Source organism: Dipteris shenzhenensis, chromosome 9, assembly GCF_047967505.1.
Source record: "Dipteris shenzhenensis isolate YYH24624 ecotype China chromosome 9, Dip_SZ_1.0, whole genome shotgun sequence".
NCBI classification, from domain to species: Eukaryota; Viridiplantae; Streptophyta; class Polypodiopsida; order Gleicheniales; family Dipteridaceae; genus Dipteris; species Dipteris shenzhenensis.
In genome coordinates, this window is record NC_141604.1 from 51,245,239 (window position 1) to 51,266,326 (window position 21,088).

The following is a 21,088-nucleotide window of genomic DNA, read 5'->3' on the forward strand; positions in this document are numbered from 1 at the left end:
GTCGGTAATCAATATAATCCTAGATAAATAATATGTTATTAATCTAGCAAGATACCATAGAGCAATTTTTTAGTCTCAATAATGTACTATTTTATTTTTCATATAGTGCTATTAGTTAGTGTTGATAATGTACTATTTAAGTTTTCACATAGTGCTAGTTACATAGTACATGCTGCATGCCTACCTTTCTTCCTATGGGTCTCTTTGTGTGACAAAATACCAAATAGTTCAAAAATGCATCCACCAATCAATGAATTGATATCAATTAGATATTTTTAAAGTTCAAAAAGTGTCACAATGGGATTGACACTATGGTTGCATGAGGTGCATAAGTATATCTATATTATTAAAAAAGGAAATCCTAATACCACATATTTACATGAATTCAATTTACAAGGAATTTAAGGATTTTGAGGGGAAATTTGGGAAACTCTATGGATCTCCATAATAACACTTTCAAGAGATCCATGCAAAATTTATAGAAACAAGTTATCCTTGTCCAATTCATATAAGTACAAAACTTTGAGAAAGATTCAGAACTGTCGTAGATATTTCATTTCGTACAGGGTTACAAAGACACTATCTCTATTGAGAATGCTGGGACTACATGGACCTCAATTTGAGGAGAAGAAGAATGATAGGTGTAATACTAAAACAATAGAACACAAATTAAGGAATCTCAATCTAGTGATAATGTTATGATTACATGTATCTTATTTTCATGAGAAGAAGCAAGGATAAACCTAGGACTAAAAATATATAACACAAATGAGGGAGTTGAGTTTTCATGCAAGTGCAAGTTTTTAAAGTTGTTCTTACATTGTGAACAACTATGCTTAAGCCTACAAGATGTTGAACTTGGAAGATGAGAGCTAGAAGAAGAAGGTAGCAAGATGAGGGGTAGAGCCTAGAAGATGAGGTTGTATATGGAAGATGAGGGGTAGAACCTACAAGATGAAGTTGGAGCTAGAAGAGGATGGTGGGTGGATAAAAAAAGGTTTTAGATCTCATCTAGAAGTGCACCTAATTGGCCAACACTTCTCGAACTCTATAAAGCATTGATTGTTTGTATTACATGTAATCCATGTGTAGGAATCCAACTTGTAATCAATGTTGTAATCCATGTAGGAGTCCTATACTAACATTTATTCATGCATGTAATTTATTAAACAACATAAGAAATTCTTGCATTGCTAAGCATGTGTTCATCCAAAAGTGCACCATTTGAGCTTACTAATAATATAGAAGACAACAAATCAATTGTGTGTGTGCGTGTGCACGGGTGCACGTTCATGCATGCATGCATGCGTGCATGTGAGTGTGCATGTGTGTGTGTGTGTGTGTGTGTGTGTGTGTGTGTGTGTGTGTGTGTGAGGGTATACTCCTTAACTTTTTATACTTTTGATTGCAACTAGAAAGGTTTGAAGAAATGGACTCTACATTTATCTAGCTATTGCATGGTGATCTTAAAATATTGGTGTTTGGAAATATTTGTAGCTTGATTCACCTTAGAATGGATGTAATGAAAATATTCTATTAATACATATTGAATGACCTATTGTGATTTTACATTGCTTCCTTTTTCACAAACTTCCTTGCGATGGGATCCATGGAATATTTGAAAGAAGTATAGATAGACATCTAACATCTAATAAAAGTGTCTTTCACATATTTAGATTGTTACTTTTTGCATTCTAGGAACCACCTATATACCACTCAAGTGTTCATTCACCTGTCCTCATATGGTTTGCCCACACAACACAAACCTTGATTGTTAGGATTTACTATTGATTGCGTTTTTGCACTCTGAGCAAGTTAGGAATATTGGAAAAGAAACCTTAGGATTGCAAGAGAGAGCATTTTCCAAATAGCTAAGCACGCACTAACACGACCTACCTTACAACTTTTTCATCATTTTTTACTTTGGTTCAATATTTTTGAAGACCTATTTATCTTTTCAAATCATACAAATAAGTATTTTGTGGATGATACTTTCAATTTTATTTCTTTATTTTAAATTAATTGGAATTTTCTAAATGTAAAATATTTAGTTGAAATGTTGCAGTAAGTTAATTGAAATATTCAAAATGTAAACGTTTTGATTCATGCAATCTTATTTTATCATTAAGTTGTGCAAAAGGGTATTCTTAGATTTTCCATGATGGTGGCATTTGCAATTCTCATTTTTGTCCTTATCATCATTATTACCATTATCTTATTGTGTAGATTATTGAACGTGCTTTTCTAGTATTACACTAGGTGAAGTTGGAGTGCCACTCAAATATGTAATGTGGCATTCTGTTGATTGTGGACAATGATGTACTTTGAAATAAGTGTTTTTATATTTTTTGATTGGGAAAAGTTTTCCATTTCACAATCCACAGCATCAAAGTTGCTAGCATGCCATTGTGCCTTTTGGGATTTTTAACATCTTAGGCATCATGATACTTGCTTAGGGCTACCATGAAGTCAAATTTGGTGACATCTATGGCTACAGGAGGAAAAACATAGCCATTGGGTTTGTCCAAAACTTTACATCTATTGCACTGGCTTTCAAAACATTATGGCTCCCACTCTTGCAAATACCAAATAAATTACTAGTTATACGACTTCTTTTTAAGTCCTTTTCCCCTTGTTCCATTAGAATCCATGCTCTTGCTTCTTTTCCCTCCAAGTGTACACTTTGATTGGAACCACTTTCCTTTCCCCTCTTTACATTTTGATTTGGTAGTACTTTCACCCCTTGATGTTAGTTTAATTAGATTTGACACATCCACAAGGGGTACTCCAATTGTTTCTTTGGGTGAGTCATCCTATTTCCATGTTTGCTATTTACGCATAGACAAGCTTGTCTATGTTATCACCTCACTTTCCTTAAGATAAGATATCTTATGGTATGATGCAGCTTGTCATAAACTGTAAGGGAAGGAGACAAAGGATGTGAAGTAGTAAAGTTGGAAAACCTAGATAACTTACAAGGCATAGATTTAAAGAAGAGGAAATAGATGGTGCAATATATGGTGTCAGTCTATACAAGAACATGTAACATGTGCAAGAAATAACACATATAAAATACCCCTATATTTTAAAAATTCACTTTTTTGTAGTTGTTTTACCCTCTTTTGTACATATACATATTGTAATTTGTAATTTAAAAAATCCCATTTGTATAGGTACATAGCATAATTATATTAGATAAGTATTTTTAATTTAAAATGTGCAAGTACATAGCATAATTATATTAGATAAGTATTTTTAAAACCCCTCCTATCCATTAATGGATCAAATTAAAATATCCCCCTCCATAATGGACCTACTATATTATGTGTTATGCAAAGTGACTATTTTAGGAATGATAATGGAAGACAGATTTGCAACATTTGTGGAGAAAGAAACAATGCCATGAAAAATGCCTCCTATAGAATAGGAAATCTCAAAGATAGAATTTGCATGCAACGTGCAAGCATTTAGACTTGCCATTAGAATAAAGAACTCAAGTTGTGGTCTCAAAGTTGGCGAGAGCATTCTAAGTACAACATCAAGGCATTTGAGTGACTACTTTGCTTGATTCTTTAGAAAGTCTATGTTGTACCTAAGTATTCATCAAGCAACATTTCTACCAATGGCTTGAGATTTACATGTCCAAGATACTATACTCTATAACTTGAGCAATGGAATAAGCAATCTAAAAGAGTTACACACCTTCAATTAGCTTAGTTGTTGTAAAGAGGGACATTAGCTATGTTGTTCTCCTGTAAAACAAACACGAAAAGGATTCAACACACAACATCAAAGATATCATTCAATTGGAAGGAACAACATGAGTCTAGTGATTGGATATCGTGTGGAATCAATGAAACCCAATGTGAGAAGCTTGTGGCTAGCATCGATAGGACACAAGAAAATAAGAGATATCATAACTAAGGAAATCATCGCTACCATGACTTTATTTTGGCAAAATAACACAAGAGTTTCTCCAAACAAGAAAAACATCTATAGGTTGTGGATGTGATGCAAGAAATATGATGAGTATATCATATACATACTTGAAATAACATAGGTCAATACATAGCCAGACATCCAATTCTATCTACTACTATGTGTCTTATCTCCCAAAACATTTTACTAGTTTCTTTTCATTTTCATTATTGTGAACTTGGGGGGGGGGGGTCTTTTGCAAGTGACAAGCCTAGGTCAAAATAGGAATCTAGCTTGCTAGCAATCCAGCCATCGACATATGTTAGGATACCATCGGTCGGTTTGGGCATTCAATTTATCTAGGCCAAAAACCAAGATAGTTTAGGATTACCATCAGGCTAGTTACAACCATTATAATGGTTCCTAACCATTGGGCTAGTTTAAGCCAACCACTAGGCTAATTTAAGACAACAATTGGGTTGATTATAGCCATAATGCTAGTTCTAAAAATCAAGATAGGATATCAACCAATCTTATGGCGTAGGACCTAGCCTATTGGTCAAAAAAATAAGCTTGTTGTCACTTTGTGAGCTAACCAGATGATTGAAATAATAAGTTTGTTATTGTCATGAATTTATTCTGGATGTACTTTAGGTCGATGATGAGCAAACAAAGCTATACCTAGGATTTTTGGCTAACAACTCTAATGTAAGAATTGGGCAAAAGATATTTGATCATTGCGAGGCCTAGTATGTCACAAGTCTTAAAGACTAGAATGTGTGTTGCTACAAAATGCATGTAAACTTTAACATAATGTAGCTAGCTTTGAATGCCTTGAGATGTAGTCCTCTTGGAGGATCATCTTGTAGGAGCATTATTGAATGGAGATACATGCTCTAAGTGATTGTCCTATCTACTATACTACTTGGAATATTTATCATCCTTTGTTGCATGGGAAGTGTATGTAGGATCCATTTATTTGTCCAAAGGGAGACTCTGAGAGAACTTTGAGTGGCACCTCATTGAATGCATTCACAGAAATTGTGAAGGGGAAGAAATTTGTTTTCCTAAATGAATTTTAGTGTAGATAGCCTTTTTGTTGTAAAATGGAGGATATTTGAAATTATTGATGCTTAAAGATCAGAGAAGAAGAGATGGCTATCAGCTTATGCAGTTCAATCCATGCCAAAATGTGTGCTTCACAATTCACAACTGCTAGCAAAACAAGCAATTTAGAATGTACCTTGTCAATCTTCCTGAGGACCCAATTATCTCTGTGAGGTAGATTTTACGAAAATGACTTGTTTCAAAAAGAAAATGAAACACAAAGTGCACATTGGTACAAGAAGTGGATAGCAATTTTCTACATATCACCTACAACCATTTGCATGGTTCTATGATTGATACTAGTCTACTTTTTGACTTCAAGGAATTTAAGAAAGTGAAATTCACATACAATTTCTATATTTGAGATGATAGGGAACATAACATGTTGTTTATCCAATATGCTTTTCTATTGCACTAGGATTGGTTAACTAAAGATAATCCCAAGTACAGAAAACCATAAAACAACATTGGCTCAGCTCATACATTCTAATTTGTGTCAAGGATTAAATCCATGGTTGGTCTAAACATGTAGTGAAATTTTTGTGGGTTTAACCATGGAAAGGGAGAACAAATGGATGTGGCAATCCCTCTATTGACATCAATTGAAGTGCCCTCAAGATAGGCTATAGAATTCCCATGATTTAGTGAATGGCTTGCATCTAATCTCTCCTTTTAGAGGCATGACTGATATATGGTAAACAAAGCCTCAACAGTAGTTTAGTGCATAGACTATTCCATGAGGTGTAAGCAAATGAAGTACAAAGGCGAAATAGATATGACTATGACAACATTACTAGCATGCATATTTGCATGGAAAATGGGGCTTTTTAAACGACTACCTATCTCTCAAAATACAATAATATTCCTATTTTATAGTGCAAGCATCATGGGAGATCATGGCAAGTGCAAGGACATTGCAACTATGAAACAACTAAGTCATATGTTCTAGCTTCATGAAGACAATGCCAGACAGGAGAACAATGGGTCGAGGGCTTGAATGACCTCATTGATGCACTTGAACAAGGGATAACTTTGCATTCTCATTGCATCTAGCATGAATAAGAAATATGATCCATACTTTGTGTTGTAAAATGCCAAATCCAAGCATAAGGTTGAGAAATATTTTTAGGGTCATTAGGGACCAACCTATGCGAACTGTAGTAGTAAGAAAGGCCACATATCCATAGACAATTTAAAATGGATACACACACTCATGAGCATATCATGGGGTGTCTTATATTCATGGATGATTTAGCTAGCTATATTGACCAGAAACAAACAAATTGGGTGCATTAGCAGAGTAACTGATTGACTCATACATGCATATAAATATTACATCAAGTCATGTACTGTACTTATATATTCTCATTGCAAATCATTTATGAAATTGAAACACTACTAATCTCTCTCAATTCTAATGGGGCATTGTCAACCACAATCTGGGTTTCTTCTAGGTTTCTCTTATGGCTAGATATGAAGGGAAATTTCACCATTGTTTTCTTAGGCTCTATTGAAGTATTTGTGCCTTTGAGTGTCAATTTACTCTAGGCCATTTATTTGTTTAGTGTTTTTCTCTACGCCATTTCTTCCATGCTTAATAGAAGTCACTTTTGCCAAAATAGAATTTGGTAGCTACAATTTATGGATGTGTCACACTTTTCACACATCACATCTATGACTATATATGCATTACTTAGTGACTTAAAATATACTTTTTCTTTTTAATGTTACTAAGAAATGTAGGTATTACATAGAGTCGCTCATCAACTTGAAACACACAATTTTCCAAAAAGATGTTGTTGCTAAGCAACATACACTATAAAGATTCACTTAGCAATTTAAAACATCATTGCTTCTGTATTCCAAGAAGGTTATTGTAAAAAAGTAAAGATGAGCTATGTAGCTAGCCTCTTGCTCACCTACCATTCTAGAACATGCCTTCAACAAGAGGGGCTTTTAAGATGCCACTTTTTACCCATAAAATGGAAACAAAAATCAGGGGAGAATTTCCTTGAAAAACAATATGTAAGTAGGGGGGTTTAGTATTCCTTGATTGTGTATACATGGAAAACTTCTATATAGTGACCCTCACTCCTTCAAGTAGCCAATGCGGGTTCCCTCTTTTACCTCTTCAATAATAGCTCTCATTTATAATCGTTTCATTTGGTCCAAAACGTGATCATGTGTCACCAATTGTGGAGCTATTCTATGGGACTTTTTAATAAGCATTGGTGTCATGGTATTACAAAACTACTCATAAATTCATGATGACCTATGATAGTACATGCACATGCTAGATTTTTTGAGTAGCATGATAATTCACCATCACTATCACATGGCAGTCCTAATTTTTAATCCACCTGACACTTTCCCAACCACCATCTCTCTGCAGACTCCTAATTGAATCATATTTTTTATGTCATCAAGGGAATGTGCCACATGAAGGTTATAATATTTTATTGTAGCTATGATGTTGGTTCCTAGCATGGAAGACTTGGCACCATGCCAGTATCAATGCACACATACTATTGCTATCACATCATTATTATTGCATTCTAGATTGTCTAATTTTCAATCTCTCTTTCCCTTCTTGTTGCAATTTGTAATTATTATGTCGTCGTGAAGTTTTTAACAGTGAGTGAACCAAAGTATTTGTGTAATTTCTTTATTGTTGCTCTTATTTTATGTTTTCAGCATCTTGCCACACAAATGATGATGTCCTATCATTATGAATCTTTGTGAGTGTAAGGGAATTTCCCATGTGGATATCTTGCAAAGTTTCATGACCAAAGGATACAGATGCCCATGGTATAAGCATATCAATGCACAACTTTTTGGCACTTACACACTATGCATGCTCGAAAACACAAAAATATGTGTGTTTGACCCTACAAATGTTCAATAATTATGATTTTTTGTGAGTAAAAGGTACTTGCCAATATAAAGATCTTTGCAAATCTCCATGAACCATATCATGCATACACCTATGGTATAAGCATACCGATGCACAATTTATTGGCACTTATGCACTTGCATGCTCAAAAAGAGAAAATGTGCATGTCTCACAATACAAATGAGGTCTTATCATTATTAATCTTTGCAAGCATAAGTTTCTTTCCCATATAAATTATTGTGCATGATTTCATGACCATTGACACCACACACGTATGGTACTCTATGGTATAAGTGCACTAATGCACAATTTCTTGGTAGTCACACATCATGCATGCTCGAAAACGAGAAAGTGCTCATGTTTTATGATAAAAATTATGTCCAATTGTTATACATATGTGTGAGTAAAAGTTCCTTACCCATATAAATGTATTTGCAAAGTTTTTTGACCATCTACATACACCTATGGTACAAGCATATCGATCCACAAATTTTTGGCATTTACGCACAATGCATGCTCGAAAACAAAAAAATGTGTGTGTCCCACACTACAAATGATGTCCATTCATTATGAATATTTTTTAGTAGAATGGAATTATCTATCTAAATGTCTTCTCAAATTTTTGTGACCTTCAGAGACATACATAGATGGTACAAGCATACCAACGCATAATTTCTATGCACTTAGACCTCGTACATGCTCAAAAACAAGAAAATTAGCATGTCCCATCTTAGAAATAATATCTGATCATTACAAAATTTTGCAAGTATAAGGGACACATATCTTAATGTGTGTGTGTGTGTGTGTGTGTGTGTGTGTAGACATTTACAACACCCCTTTCCATAGTGAAGAGTAGACAAATTTGGAGAAGGAAAGAGAAATGTTTAATAGATAAACATTGCAATGAACATCCAAAAAAAAGGAGTAGCATCATTAAAGGATGAACAATTTTCTAAAAAAGGAAATGTGAGTAGTAGAGCTTTGATAAGTTGGCAACATCACTTTTATTGAAGAGGGGAGTCTACCTAGTTTTGACTTTGGTTGAGAAGACAGGTGTCATCAACACCCCTACCTTGTTATCGGAGTCACAATAAAACTAATGCTAGACCAAACATTTATCAAGCTTTAAGAAGCGATAGTGGTGGTGAACCATTGTAATGCACATTTAATAGAAATACTTGGAAGAAGGTTAGCAAGAACAGTCTGAAGTTTAAGGAGCAAAAATGATGGATTCTAGTAGAAAAAAAAGGGGTTAATTTAAAAACAAAATGTTTAGAAATAAGAGAGGTAATAATCAAGTTTGTAAACTAAGAGGAATAAATGTAGGCAAGACAGAGGCATATAAGGGAGCATATATTTTTAAAGAAAATGGAAAAAAGTTACCATAAATTAATCAAAAGAAGAAGAAGATGAGTAAAGTAAGGAGTTTTTTTAAAACTATAAAAAAGAAAATGGAAATTTAAATTTATCAATCTAGCTAAGTGGGGAATTAATGTGGAATTTAACATAAACAAGGAGAGTGAGAGTAATGTAATAGGAGAGAGGTAAGGGGTAAATAGGGAGAAAGCGAAGAAAGAGAGGAGGGAGAGGAGGGAGGGGAGGGGGGGAATTTGGAAAGAGATAGTCTAAAGGGGGTTATGAAGGAAATTAAGGAGAGAGAGGGGAAGAGAATATTAGTAGAAGAGATTCTCTTAATTAACTAAAGAGGTGGTTTAATTAAAGTAAGATAAGAAGTGTTTATAAAAAAAACAAGAGACCTATGGTGAACGCTGGAGCAGGCGGCTAGGCAGAGATTCGGGAATGGCTCCGACGCAAGTGGGAGTACCTCAAACCAATGCTTGCATGAGGTCCATGGTAGAGAAAGTACCTAGCATATTGCGTATTATGAAGACTTGGGGGTCCATGGATGTAGCAGTTTGGGTATCGCACGGTAAAGACTGCAAACGAGAGCCATGGGATGGTGCAACAAGTAGTAGAGGATGCAGGTGATAGGCTTGTGGGGTAGCTAGCATAGAGGGTTCTACATAGATAGTTAGTCAAGGCAACCAAAGAAGCTTGGCAAGGGAGCTGTGATGCAGAGCCATAAAAGGGGGCAAGGCATGCGTAGCAGTTAATGCGACGGTTGCAATCATAGGGCTAGAGTCACAGCGGAGAGTAGGTTGTATATAGGCTAGAGTCATAATGTAGAGTAGGCTATATATATAGAGGGAGGGAGGGCTAGTTGGGGAGAGATTCGGGAGGTAGGAAAAACCAGGATGCGAGAGCCTTTTTATTAGTGCCACATAGTGCAAGAAAAAAGGCGATGGGGAGTTTACTTTACCCAGTCGAGAATTTAGGTGTAAAATAAGTATAAAATAAGGAAAATCATACTTGAGTCTAGTAGGGAAATAGGATAACTTGAGTCTAGTAGTAGGGAAAGAGAATGGGGGGTTGTTTTTGGGTTTAAGGGCTTGAAAGAGATAAATTAAGGGAAAACTGTAGGAGTTTAATTTAACTTTAGATTTAGAAATTAGAATAGTGGAACTAATAGAAAAAAGGGGGGAATGAGAGAGTAAGTATAAATTAAAAAAGAATTAACAAAAAGGAAAATTAGGGAGAATGGATACAAGAAAATTAGGAGAAAAAAGAGGAAATTAATAAATTTTAAAAGGGGGATGAGGGGAGTAGAAAAGGCAAAAAATTAAGGGAAATAAAGGATAGAAGTTAAGGGAAAATGTTAAGGGGAACATTAAAAAAGAGGGGGGGGGAAACGGGGTGGAGAGGGGCAAAATAAAGTAAATGTAAAGGACAAATGAATAGGAAGTGTTTGTGTGTGTGTGTGTGTGTGTGTGTGTACCCACCTTTGCCCCAGTAGGATACACCACACTAGGTGAGACAGTAGGTCATCACCTAGTGTGATGACCTACTATCTAGCCGAAGAGGTTAAGAAGTATTGAGAAGTGCAAAATTTAAGGGATGGAAAATATATGCTTGAGTGAGGTAGGTTAGAACTTAGTAGTGTGGAAGCAAATAGAATAAGTTGAGGTCTTAGCAGTAGCAAGATCAAGCAAGGAGAGGAAGGTGGGCAATTCTATTAATTGTTCGAGCTTGCAGAGTCCTTAAAAATGTAAAATTTTAGAAGGTAAGTGGAATAAAAATAATATTGCTCATAAGAGCAAAGAAAGGAGCCAAAAAGGCTAAGGCCGTGATGATTTAAATGTATTGTTTGGGAGGCAAGAGTGAGAGTTAGAGTGGGTTGTTGAGAGATATAAATTGGATTTGATGTCTCGTGAATATTTCTACAAGGCCAAGAAAAGGATTAGAAGAACATATTTAAAAAAAGAGGAAAACCAAGTTAGATCAGGGAGTCAAAAAGCTAAAAAACAGCCTTGATGACTTAAAGGTCCTATGTGCAACCAACCAAAGTTGTAGGGGAAAGCGTGTGTGTGTGTGTAGTAGACATTCACAACACCCCTTTCCATAGTGAAGAGTAGACAAATTTGGAGAAGGAAAGAGAAATGTTTAATAGATAAACGTTGCAATAAACATTAAAAAAAAAGGAGTAGCATCATTAAAGAATGAACAATTTTCTAAAAAAGGAAATGTGAGCAGTAGAGCTTTGATAAGTCCATTGCAGCATCACTTTTATTGAAGAGGGGAGTTTGCCTACCTACCACCATCCAACAAGCAAAATAGTGAGAACCAATTTTGACTTTTGTTCGGAAGACAGGTGTCATCAACACCCCTCCCTTGTTATCAGAGTCACAATAAAACTAATGCTAGGCCAAACGTTTATCAAGCATTAAGAAGCAATAGTGGTGAACCATTGTAAAGAAAATTTAATGCACATTTAATAGAAATACTGGGAAGAAGGTTAGCAAGAATAGTCTAAAGTTTAAGGAGCGAAAATGATGGATTTTAGTAGGAAAAAAAGGGGGTTAATTTAAAAACAAAATGTTTAGAAATAAGGAAGGTAATAATCTAAAGTTTGTAAACTAAGAGGAATAAATGTAGGCAACACAGAGGCATATAAGGGAGCATATTTTTTAAAGAAAATGGAAAAAAGTTACCATAGATTAATCGGAAGAAGAAGAAGACGAGTAAAGTAAGTTTTTTTTAAACCGTAAAAAAGAAAATGGAATTTTAAAATTATACAATCAATGATTGTATAAGAGCCGTGTCTCATCCCTGGACTGAGCGTCGATCAGAGTCTCCTTACGGTCATACGAGCTAAGAGGTTTAGTGGAAGTCTATATCAGCAGTTTCTTTCCTTTACAACGAGTCCACATAGCTAGCCTCTCCTGTTATCAATCTTACCACGGGATGGACAAGAGCTTTGGTGGTAATATAGCTCAGAAGCTATCGTAGAGCGAGAGAAAAAGAAAGAGAAATGACCAAGCACCATGCATTATCCCTGGGAATCGAAGCAGCAAGGTGAATCACAATGGTTTGAGTGGGAGGCTTTATATAGCCATCAACGTATTCAGGCCGACCCAGTCGGTCCATATTCATGCAATGTTTCACCTTATATGTGCATTTCCATGCAAAGTCCCATGGGCAATTAAAAAATAATATTCTCCAATAGCAATTCCCCACAGACTAGCATATGTTTGAAAAAAAGTCATGGTCTAGCTTTTACGGTAAGTCCAAGATATACTACTTCCAAAAAAGTATACACATAGGTGTGTGTGTGTGTGTGTGTGTGCCCAACCGTCCGCCCACACAATCACAAACCCACACCCTACGAGGGTCACCATGTCCCCTCGTAGGGAGGGGATCATGGTGCCCACCTTTAGGACTGAAAGACATCCAAACAAGCCTGGATTAGATCAGGAGTGTTTGATCAATGTTTCAAGAACACCAAATTATGAGAAAGTCAATTATAATCCCTAATCAAATTTTGAATTGAAAAAGTAGAATTTATACCAATTTTATTAGATCCTCAGTCTTGATCAAAAATGCTGAGGAAATCTCCCATGAGAAAGTTACAAACGAGGGTCGCCATGCTCCTCGTACAGAGGGGTCAAGGTGACCACCTTTTGAAAAGAACTTAAACAAATAATAGTTTAAGAGCATCGTTTTGAGTGATATCAAATAATTTTTATTAGATCATGAGAATTGATTAACGTCCCAGGGAAATTACTGTTGAGGAAGTTAGAAACAACCCTCCTAAGTCTTAAGCTATTACAACCATTTTCAGAAAAGTATCTGAAAAGTTTACGAATAAAATAAGCCGCCTGTTTGTCATTGTTGCAAATGTAAATGATAGGCATAATCTGAGAGCATATAGCCATATAGCAAAGTTTAGATGGTCTATTGCTATCCACCTTGATGAATCTTGAAACCTTAAAAGGGAGGGAATCCTTTTTGTCATATTTTAAGATGACGAAGGCTCCATCATGTATTGATGTGATAATGACTTCTGTGCTAAGAAACTTAGCACTAGTTCCAATTATACAACCATTCTCCAATCGACAAAAACTTGTGGTTTTAGCAATAATCTCCACGAACTCAAGAGGATAAATACAATAATCCCCAATGGAATAGAATATCATAGGGTTAGGTATATTGACTAGGCAAATGTCATCAATGTACCTAAAGGGATATTGAAACCATTTTAAAACATTCCATCTGCCTTGTCTGGCCAAATTGATGCAGAATTTGTATTCAAAGTAAAATAGGTAAAGATTGCACCAAATGGGTGAGCAAGATAAGCCCATAGGAATTCCCTTCTTTTGCCTCCAGGTCATGTTGTTAAGTTGAACGTACATGTTGGAAATGAGCCATGAATTAATTTTAATAACCACCTCCATATCATAGTTTAGCTCAAATCCACCTATCAAAGTCCATATACCTTCAATTGGAAAGTGAGGCTTTTTTCGAAAAGCTACTATCCTTGAATGTCATAATGATTACCTTCCTTATGATGTTAACTAGACCAAGTTCGCCTTCTAGAGGAATGTTTTCATAGCATTGTGCTATGTCAGCTGAAAAAATACTAAATATTTTGTCGGGAAGATTAAGAGTGTAATCATAGAGGGACTCAATCCCCCACCAACAAGAACAATTGACTCCACCTCTGAGAAAAAGCTCATGTTGCATTTTAGCGCATTTACTTTTAAGTTGTGAAACGCATGTTTTTAATATGCATGTATTGGTAAGTCCAATTTCATCATAAATGCACCTAGCAGCATTGGTAATCCATCTAAAGGTGTTCTTATGGGCTTTGTATATACCCATAATAAATGGTAATTTAGTGGATAGAGGTGTTACAGAAAATGCTTGGAGTTCGTTTTCAATTTTCACTTCAATATTTAATCTATTTTCTAATTCGAAATCTCCATCATTAAGTCTTTCGAAGGCCGAGTCATGAGCAAATTTCCGACATACCAATGCAATGTTATTAGAAGCCTTGTCAATACCATTCATGAAAAAATGGTCTTTGAGAGTTCTAAGATTTTCCCAAAAATATTTATCACCCCATACATCTTTCATAAATTTCTTATGGTTGGGTAACTTTCTGTATTGGTTCCAAAGATAATCATAAGAGAATTTTATGAACAATTTTAAAGTAGCCCGTAGGGAGATGCCAAGTACGTGGCACAAATTTTTCCAGGCCTATTCAAGTGCTTTATGAGCATCACATATACAAGGCCTTTAACCGGTATGTGGTTAAGTCCTTTTTGGAGCTCATGTCTTAACGGTTCGTAATCAACTATACTCAAATCACAAGTAACCACATGATTCCATTTTTCATCGGTAAATTTAGTAAATTTGTGGCATGAGCATTGTAGCTCAGTATTATTGCAAAATGTATCTTTTGGAGAATAAATGTACCCTAGTAGATTTTTGTGGAGTTTCCAAGTTAACAAGATTTCATCAAAGATAGTATTTTCCACTATCACTTTGCAAAAATTACATGCATTTAGAAAAAAGTCCCTCAAAATTATGCCTTCAAGCAATGGGTTATCAAAAAGAACCTGGATGAAGTGTGAAAAGTTATTTTCTCTTATACTTTCCAACATCCTCCTTCCGTGAACCGAAAAAGAGATACATCTGTGAACTTGTGTCAAAATAGAATCCTTTTAATAGGATCCCCATCCTCTATTAGAGATATTTTGGAAGAGTTTTTACTACCCTCCTCTGTATCATATCCTGTGTTATCACGTCTTGAGCTGTCCATCATGGATGATCTACTAGGGGAGAAATCGATAGTATCCTGTCTTCTCGCAGTATCACTGACCCTATTGAACCCATAGGAGTCCACTACACGTTGCCCTCTACCTCTGCCTATTGGAGGGCGGAAGCCACCTCTTCTTGGCACACCACCACGTGTCGAGTTGTTTCCACCTCTAGAACTTCTGGGTTGCCTCTCATCCATAACTCTAGCCCGTTTTGGGTTCAGAGATCTGACCAAAAAGTTAATCCCTTTTCCATTAAGCCCCTGAAATGGGTCAATGTCTGGATTACTTACTGTGGCTTTGACACCTTCATTGACTAAATCCCAATAGCAAGAAAAAATCATGGCTTGCTTAACTGAAAATTGAAGAAAAGAAGAGCACCATTGTATGAAGGCATACATTTTGACTGTAAGGCTATTGCCATGCATAAATTGGTGTACATGATTGAGTATGTACCATATAGCATGGTCAAACCTCATTACCTTGTTGGGACACTGTAATCCCATATTGTTACAGTTGCACTTTAAGTAGGGTCGCATATAATTTTACACATCTAGCACTTTTTTAACAGGTAATAAAGTCTTGTGGCTGCAAAAAATTCCTTGTTTTGAAGTGCAAAAAGACTCTTCTAAATCATTTAGTGCAAAGAGCTCTGGTAGGATAATGTTGTCCGTATGTGCCGACTTCCCTTCAATAGCCATGTTCTTGTATTCTTTTTTAATAGCATCAATATTCTCAGTAATACCAACCAAAACTGACCACATTTCAAATGTGATGGGTGCTGCAATGCCTAAGTCATTGAGTGACCACAATTTATGGTCCACTTGATGTGCAAATGTCCCTTCTAATATCCTTCTTGGGATAAGGGGATTAACCAAAATATCCTTGATATTAAGAGTCAAAGTGTCTGGTGCAGGGAAGTCCTGCGTAAGGACATTTCTCTCTTCTTGAGATAAAGTGTCAAAAGGAATCAGAGAATGTAATTTTGTGGAAAAAGGTGTAACCGTGGCGTTACGTTTCCTTCCACCAATATTATCGAAAAGATACTCCACATTGTGGTAGCGGTAAAAAGATTTAATTACTCCATCAGATTTTCTCTTATATTCCTCTATTGTGATTCATCATTGGAAATGATCTTACCAATAACCTTTGACAGTTTTTGTATAGTGGAAAGGGCGTTGTCACAAGATTTTGCAGAAAGTTCCCAGATGCGGCACCAATCTGAAATACTTAACTGGATCAATAGTAGTTGTTGGTTCTCCGGATCGACAGAAAGCAAACCATTGTCATGTTGTTGGATGAATTTATGGATTTCTTTGCTAGAAATAATAGATAAAAATCCTTGGACCCCAATGGAAGGAGCCGGAAGGGGATCAATATAGCCCAATTTGTGTAGATCACCGTGCCAAGTATAGTCCTGTGAAAGTACATATGGACAAATAAAGAAACAGAAAAAGATAGGATAATGTTATGGATGGCAATAGACGAGGGTTATCCTCCCTTCTCCATCCCCCGGGTGTGTGTGTGCAATTACAAGACAAACATTATCCATCTTAGACTTATCAATCAAGACAATTTGTGATAGGATATTCTCTACCAAGAAAGCTTATGAAAAAGATCATATAATTTTGCTCAAAAAAATACTGGATGATATTAAAGGAGCTCCACTCACCTACATCCATCCACAATAAGGACAAGTTAGAACAAGACCCCTTATTTGTGGGACTACAGGCTTCAATGCATAGCTCCACTTGTTATCGATGTCACAATATCATAGGTTATTCTAATATAGCAAAATTGAATTGACCTTGGATGGTGGTGCACCGTGTGGCACCTCAATATTTGAGTCACAGGCATCCAAATGCTCCATGTGTACGGTGTGAGCTCTTCACACCTTCTGAAACATATTTTTACAAATTATCCCAGGACGGAGGATAGAAGAAACTTTAGTCTAGTCTAATATGGAGAAAGTTTTATCTCTATTGAAGCTATAAACAAGAATCTTATAGAGACCAGGGATTTAATCATATAGATTACTATTTACTAAAATTTAGTAATAGACATCCAGTGGTCCCGATTCATGTCTATAGGAATATGACAATAATATGCTTAGTGAAAAAATCATCATACCTTTAGAATAAGAGACAACAAGGCTAAGCTCTTAGGCCAGTAGTAGCGTATGACTTTCCTGAGTCTCCACCAACTCACGTCTAAGATCCAAGTGAATCCCTGGTTGATTTCCATTATCGGAACAAGAAAATTTCATTTATGTATATACCCACGTAAAAATGGTAGATGTTTAAGAGCTATATTTGCATCATACTCACTATTATCATGCTATAAATGGTGCTCCACCCTATCATTAGTGTTAAATATCATGTAATTTGAGATAGTAGTCACCTCTTACTGGCTCGAGTGCTCCAACTAAAGTTTGATTGGGCACAAAGTGATTGCGTACTCTCCGTGACTCTGTAGCGCAACTATGTAGATGCTTGGAGTATCTTTGCGCACCCACCTTTCACGTCGAAGACTCCGTTGGCCAACATATGAGGTATCTGTGTAGCTCTCAAGATTAAGCGATCATGCATAGCTTTACAAGTTAGACTGCCATTCCGAATACTTGTTCTTGGCATGGCTTTATTTGGGTGTCGATCAGTGTATACGTGGCTGCTTCCGTTGTAGAAAACTATCCATCAATAGTGCGTGGTCTTCAGGCCTTTAGTTGTGCCGCGATATCCCTCCTTGCCTTTGGAATAAACTGATGCATAATTCGATCGTTCAGCCACCTCGTTATCATCTCTCCATGCAAAGGAGAATAGCACGATCTCTACGTGCAGAGTTACGCTCAATACTGAATAAGTCTACGGGCAATATAATTACTGACAAAGATCAATGATTGTATAAGAGCCGTGTCTCATCCCTGGACTGAGCGTCGATCAGAGTCTCCTTACGGTCATACGAGCTAAGAGGTCTAGTGGAAGTCTATATCAGCAGTTTCTTTCCTTTACAACGAGTCCACACAGCTAGCCTCTCCTGTTATCAATCTTACCACGGGATGGACAAGAGCTTTGGCGGTAATATAGCTCAGAAGCTATCGTAGAGCGAGAGAAAAAGAAAGAGAAACGACCAAGCACCATGCATTATCCCTGGGAATCGAAGCAGCAAGGTGAATCGCAATGGTTTGAGTGGGAGGCTTTATATAGCCATCAACGTATTCAAGCCAACCCAGTCGGTCCATATTCATGCAACGTTTCACCTTATATGTGCATTTCCATGCAAAGTCCCATGGGCAATTAAAAAATAATATTCTCCAATAGCAATTCCCCACAGACTAGCATATGTTTGAAAAAAAGTCATGGTCTAGTTTTTACGGTAAGTCCAGGATATATTACTTCCAAAAAAGTACACACATAGGGGGGGGGGGGTGTGTATGTGTGTGTGCATTCCACACAAAAAAAGTGTGTGTGATAGGTAGATATATATGTACAAAATCATACATATCACGTACACATGTATCTAGAGGAGGAAGGATTGCAAAATGGCAAGAAGAAGGAAAAGTAGAAGAACCTAATGCTCTAATAATATGCAAGAAGTGGAGTCAAAGAAGATAAGCTCAAAGTGGTGGAAGATTCTCAAAGAGGAAAGCTCAATATTGAAACGTGGGAGAGAGAGCAAGAGAGCTAAGATCTATCCAACTACAATGTTTTGATTTGATTCCACCACACACTTCAATTGTGTGTGTACTTATACAGAATATGGATTGGGGTCCTCATCCTCTAATTCACTCACTCACTCCTCATTGGCTTATCCTTACATGCTTATCCAAACCCACACACTCTTACATGTCTTGTTTCCATTGCAAAGAGATTCTAACAAGTCATGATTTATGCAAAAAATAGTGCTAAAATAGAGTATGACACCATTATACTTAGATAAATACATATGTTACTTTACCACTTCTTAAAATGTTAGACCCAACTATGTTTTAGCAAGTTCACTACATAGAGTCATACTTATTATGTATTCATCTTGACCAATAATATCATACAGTGAATGGTTTGTATGAGAGAGCAAAGCATGACTGCTTTAGTACTCAAATGAATAGATATTGTACTTTATTTCTTCTTCAAACTATTTTCATCATGTCTAGACCTAGTTTTGTCTTACCAAATTATAAGAAAATTGTGGAATTCAGCTCAAGGCAATTACCATGGCATTTTCCTTTCTAGGTTTGTAGTGGATGTCGAAGTCATACTCTTGAATAGTGGCATTCCACCTTCTCTACCGGGCAATTAATCTAGTTGAGTGTAATTCTTTGATGATCGATGTAATTCTAGGTCATGGGTTGGGTAATTTATCTCTGCATCCCTCAAGATGGGATTGGGAGTTCTACAACCATTTTGGGGCAGAGTTCTTGAGTTGCACCATATTCTTTTGGAATTACAAAAAATTGGCACATTTTTGGCACCCCAAGGATTTTTGGGCAAAAATATGGCTCTAAAGCAATTATATCACCAAAAATCTAACTAAGATATGAATTTGTAGCCATTTTTTAACAAGCTATTGCCAAAAATTGAATTAGATTGCATTATACTAGGCATAAGTGTATGGAAAATACTTTAAATGATCATGATACTTAATCTAAATTTTATATGGTCATTGCTAAATGTTTCATATTTTTCTAAGCAAGGGCCTTGAAAAAAAATACACAGACATCCTCAATTCATTTCCTTCCAAATGAAACAATATGCCTTCAATTTTTCAATTTTGGGAAAAAGGGCGATTTGAGATTTTCCCAAAATATCTAATACAGTGTTTTTTCTAGTTGTGTCATAATTCTCATGTTATTTTCTCTCTCTTTAAAAAAAATTATGACACAACTCGATAATAGCATTGAATTGTATCATATCTTCTTCTTTGTTTAATGAAAGAAAAGAATATATGATGCAATTTGATGCTATTACTCATTGTGTCATAAGTTTCATGTTCCCACAAGGGAGCAAATTGTAAAAATGTCACCTAGCAACAAGCACTAGTCATGGGGGAGTGTTTGACAAAGAGCTCGATCAAAGAAGGTACCAAAGAGTTCATGTAGAGAAAAGAAGAGAGCTCTGCACCCACTCTCTAAGGGATCCATGATTAGGTGTAGGGATTTCATCATATTTTTATGTCTACATTAAATCTTCATTCACAAATGTCATTTTTAGTCCAAAATAGTGTGAAAATAGTTATAGGAGAATCACAGATTTAGCTCTTATGGTGCTGGTCATAATTGCATAGGTCTTGAGCTATTTAACAAGCACTTCTTTTGAGTGTGGTAAATGTTAAAAGTTATTCTTCTTTCTACTTTTCTCCCCATTTCGAGTCTGGGGGGATTGTTGGAATATGACCTCATGAGGAGGGATCTATTGCTCTAAAATGACAAGGATTATCCATTGGGTGTTGGAGTAACTCCTACATGGTCGTGAAAACTATATGGCTAACACTCGACAATTGGCAGCGTGGCACTGAACTCTTCTGCAAGGCAGTTTGAGGAATCACAACTTCTACAAAATCACTGAGAGGTACGCGAGTTGATTCTTTTTGTCTTCAATTCGATGAGAGTCATGGTGGGTCTTATCTTTCATGCTAGTAATAATCAATATGGAGCAACTGCTAGTCATAGAGGTCATAGGGTCCATAATTGAGTCATTGAGTTTCTTTATGGAACCTACAACAAATCAATTAGGTGTGAGTAGGAGTTGTTGGTCTGAGCTGCATGATTTTCCTTCAATAAAGTGTGGCTCAAAGTATATGCTATTTCACGGTCCATCTCTAGTATTCAAACTTTGATTTAAGAACATTTTGGATCTTTAAGGTGTAGTTTATATTACATGCACTATGAGATCTCTCGGCATAAGATAATTTTGCCTTTGTCCACTGTCTTTGAGCATAGTTTTGCACGTAAGATAAAGATTGAAATCTAACACATCAACCTAGAGAAGAGTGATTTTTGCATGCAAAAGCTTGT